At 46.7% G+C, this 5,000-nt stretch overlaps 1 protein-coding gene across 4 annotated transcripts in view; it reads right to left on the reverse strand.

Moving 5' to 3' along the window:
* prkcab (protein kinase C, alpha, b) overlaps positions 1 to 5,000 on the reverse strand; it is a 115,998-nt gene that overhangs the window by 79,078 nt on the left and 31,920 nt on the right. The window lies entirely within an intron of this gene.

The following is a 5,000-nucleotide window of genomic DNA, read 5'->3' on the forward strand; positions in this document are numbered from 1 at the left end:
GAGAGAGAGAGACGCACACAGAGAGATGCACACACAGACACAGACACACACACATAAACACATTATATAAAAGTGTGTCGCCCAGAGTCTACTCTTACAGGAGAACAATTGATAGTTTGCGACAGGAGTCTGACAGGAGGTCTCTCCTCACAGCACTCAACTGGTCACCTGACTGTCTGCGCCGATCCCCTTACTGTCCCATAACCCCCACACCACACACCTGACCTCACCATCACTGCAAGAAGAACAGTGTCGTCTGGCACTCACTTTCAGTTCAAACACACCTACTGTATTATATTTAAACCCTCTTTTCACTGTTCACCATTGTTTTATCACTTGACCATCAGGGGTATGAGTTTTACAGTCATAGTTCTCTCACTGCAGAGTGGAAAAGGCATACAAGCTCCTGGATCGGTTAGTCTCGTCTAGTCTGTGAAAGGGGTCGTTCAGACGTGGCGGGTGCGTTGCGTGTCTGTTCCGTGGCTGCTGCGTTGCTTCCAACACACTCGCATGTCGTGTGAAAAATCTCTAGCATGCACACGTTTTTCAGTGCGGCTCAAGCCGCTCCTGACACGCGTGTGTCACGCAGGCAGTGTGCACGCTCTAACCTGTTACATGTAACATGGACGCCGAAATGAAAACGGACAGGTAACGCAGCTAACATGCTGCTGCCACATCGGCTGTCTGAATGACCCCAAAGAGTACCAGTCTGGTGAGAGAGTCTATGTAAATGTCCTGGGTATGTCTACACATGGTACACATGCCACATACTGTATAAGCATGTAAATATATATCCACACACAGCTCACACACGACACATGCAGTCAATTTTAATCCAATACACTTTTGTAAAATTCACCAAATTACTTTTCACAGTCCAGTGTTCATACACAGTCCTAGCTTGGTAAAAAGGAAAGAAATGATAAAAGTTTTTTTTTAAATCCAGCCAATCAACTTATGGCTTCAGGAACATGTCAGATAGGGGTGTAACTGGTGAGCTCAAGCAAGAAGCTGTTGCCAGAATCATGGCCTCTACCTGTATGCCTTTGTACCTCATATTGCTTCTCTACATTATTGAGTATTTCTGCTACACATGAACCCTGGAACCATCTTGGAAAAGCTACTCCAATATTGACTTTGGTCTGTTGTTTTTCCTGTCAGTACAGACTGAGAATCCTGCATTCAAGTCAGACGATATTTGGAATCTTATCAGCAAAAAAACGAATCCCAGGCAGACCCAGTGCACTGTACAGTAAATGAACATTCAAGTGAGGCGTGCAGGTAGAAATCCCCCCCTGGTATCCCCATCAGGCTGCTGACACACACACCAGCCGGGGGAAGCGTCAGCAGCGACTGACATTCATCCTGTCAGCGTGTTACGTAACACTAATCCGAGGACAGTGCGCTGATGTGAAGGCAGTGATTAGGGTCTGGGGAGTCTTCCTGAGTTCTCACAGTCTCCTGCCAAAACTAAAGTAACTTCTGGTGAATATGGAATGCTGTTGTTTCAGTCAGTTTGACACGACACCTGCAAGTCCACTACAAAGCATGTAGTGTAGCGCAATTTGCTGATTTGGTGGATTGTTGCTTACTGACAAACTGACAAGCAATAGAAAGACATCCACATGTTTACACACATACACACATATGCACCCCCCCACATACACACACACTAACACACACACACTTGATATGGTGGTACTGAGGAGGGGTTGCATAAGGTGTGAGCATCTTCCCAGAGTGCAACACTTCTCATCATCATCATCCTCGGCTATTCCCCCTGCTTCCATCACTCCTGTCATAGTAGATGAGTGAGGCTGGAGGCGCGGGGACTGATATTACAGGATGGGCTGGCTGCTGCTCGCAATGCTCCCCGCAGCGTGACCTTTTCCTGTCTATCCCTCAGACACACTCATGCACTCGAGCTGTGGATTCATGAGTCTCTCTAACCATCACCACCCCAACCCCCCATGAATTGATATCACAGTGAGTCAGACGCTGTTTCCGTGCTCCTCCCTGCCTCTTGTTTTCATGCTATGACACAATCGATTGAATTTTTTTTATTTTTTAGGGGGGTGGGGGTGGGTTAGGGGGTGCAGTTGGAAGGATGGTCCCTCCATTGTTGCAGCACAGACAGCCAGCTGGGCACATGAAACGGTGTGGGTGTCCCTCAGAGGGGTGCATTCGATCCAGTGGGGGCTACCTGCTGCTTGGGCTACCTGGGCGCTGGGCGCTTTTAAAGGTGAGCGCAGACACACACTCACTCTTTGTCTGACCGCAGAGTGCTGCCTGCCTTGCTACCCCCCCCCCCCCCCCTTCATTTCATAGGGAAGCCGAGCGGTGAGCAGAGCGGAATCTTCCGGTTTTGCTGTCACAGACAATAACGTTTTCCGTCTCGCACGGAGCCCGTGTTGATGTTTTGACAGCTCAGACGAGGAAGGGAGAAAAGCCTCAGCGAAGAGGCGTTGAGAAGTTAAGAGGCGCTAGGGAGATTCCTGGAGTGATGATCTACTGTTTAACTCTACACATCATCACCTTGAATGTGATGAAATTACTTTCACATACTGAGGACTAGCTGAATAGTCATTTCCATTTTTTTCAACCTGAACACACACAAAGACCCACAGAATGAGAGAGAGAGAAATAAATAAAACATCAATTTGCTTAGCCTGTGGGAGAAAATATATGCAAATGTATGCTTTTTCAGTTTTCCGAGGCAATTCAGCTCCTTTCCAAAAAAAAAAATGGCAAGAGAAAGCTGAGATAAGCTTTCGGAAGCCTACGATTAAATAAACATTAAACCTCAGCACATCCAACTCAGGTCTATGGGCATGTAAGCAGTCTCCTCCTGAGTTTGCTGGGAGGCAAAAGGCTAATGGCTGGGCCAGACTCACTTCTGAACCACACACAGCTCCGTCCACTCCTCTCCTGCGTCACCTCATCACACCTCCCACACGCAACTCTCCATTTAGTCTGAGCCACAATAACATGGGCTCCCCTGTAAATATCATACACTGAAATATGTACTTTGGCTAGTTCATTATCATTACTGGAAATACCTACATACTTTGGGTTCTGCATACTGTACATAAAATCATTCACACTACTAGTCTCTGTCCTAGTGCTGTGTCAATAGATATCTGCACGCAACCCCATTACTGTAATGTCGTTTTCTGTTGTGTCATGTGTCTTTTGTTTGGAGCTACAGTAACACAATCTATTACCAGTGTGGATAGATAGATAGACAGATAGATATATACTAGATAGATAGATAGATAGATAGATAGATAGATACACTAGATACACACACACACACACACACACACACACACATGCATACATACATCCGTCATACATACATACATACAGATAGATAGATAGATAGATAGATAGATAGACAGATAGATAGATAGATATACTTCATACCAATAGGGAAATTGCAGTGTTCAAGTAGCCATTTAAGCATAGAAAGATAAAACAAGCTGTGTCTCTCTATGAAGGAGCAGCTGAAACAGACTTGGGCTTGTATTGTGTCCACTGGTATCAGTAGATCTGTAGGCTTAGAGCGCGTGACCAGCTGGTCTCTATCTCAGCACATGACACATGACAGGTGACACGCTGCCATCATCATCATCAGCAGCAGCAGCAGCAGCAGAGGGCAAGGGGCCGCACAACTGAACCCAGATCAGACCCACACAGTAGAGAGTGAGGGGGCCATGGTCAGGACAAGAGCATGGAGGCTGAGCTAAAGCCAGATCAACACAACAGATGCAGAATTAAAAGCCACCCATGAAATGAGAGAGTAGATGGAGGAAAGCACTGATGATCTGATAGAAAAAAAGAAGAAGTGCGGAAAGAGTAATGACCTGGGATTTAAAAAACGGGGTCAGGGGGTAGACAGACGAAATGATGAGGGGGTAGGCAGATGAAATGCAGAAGAAAACAGTGATGTGATGTGTTGATGAAACATGGTACAGAAGAAACCAGAGGGACAGCAGTCCCTCATTAGATAAGCAGAGGCAGAAGTCATGATGAAGTAATCCTGGCTAAGGGCATAAATCTCAGGCCATCTGACTATCTGTACTACTCATTATCGAGTCCTCAGACAACGATTTAATACTGAACGCCAAACCAAACTAAAAAGATGGCTGGAAAAAACACCACACTTGGTTTCTCTGTAGGGCACATAAAAACACAACACTTAGTTTCTCTGTAGGGCACAGATATCTTCAAGGCTGGGTTTCCAGATGTTTGTCTATTGGGGGTTTGTTTTTTTGGTATTCCATTATATTTATTGAGTTCCACCAGCCAACTGCACACATTGACATAGTAGTAAGGTCTTGCTTTTTAGTGTCGGACTGATTGAAACTGTACTTTTCTTCCATTTAAATCAAATCTACTCCAGACTCAACAGAACTTGTGAAATCAGGATTGCATAGGTGGTGCTGATTAACAGCGTATAAATCCACACATGTGAGCGAGTCTCTGTCTGTGCCAAAGAGTTGCTGCAGGTCTCAGGCTCCCCTATCAGCCGCTGCTGGTTGGCTGCTGGTTGGCTGCTGGTTGGCTGCCGCTGGCTGGGCCTGTCATTAAGGGTTTCCCCTGGCTAATGACAGAATCGGGGATTCACCTCCACTGAGAGCCTGGGATTGGAGACGCCGTGGCAACCGCTCGGCAGCCGTTATGGCAACAAGAGGCGCAGCGACGATCATCAGCAGGGGTTGCTATTTTCAACCCAGATATGACGGATTGCCAATGTTTTGGTTTTTTTCCTCCCGAAGCAGCAAATTGCCCGCCCAGCCTGTTGGATGAAGGTGCGGGAGGCAGCACGGATTGCGCCAAGGCTGTCTGCTGTCTGCTGTGTGCACCAGCCCCAGAGACACCGCCGGCTGTTGATTTGCTCTGGTTCTCCTGTGCTCTGTGTCTCACCCTCAGTCTTGCTCATCCTCTCTTGTTCATCTCACGTGCATTAATTCTTTACTCTCCAAGCCCATGTTGCA

This window comes from Alosa sapidissima, chromosome 3, assembly GCF_018492685.1.
Source record: "Alosa sapidissima isolate fAloSap1 chromosome 3, fAloSap1.pri, whole genome shotgun sequence".
NCBI classification, from domain to species: Eukaryota; Metazoa; Chordata; class Actinopteri; order Clupeiformes; family Clupeidae; genus Alosa; species Alosa sapidissima.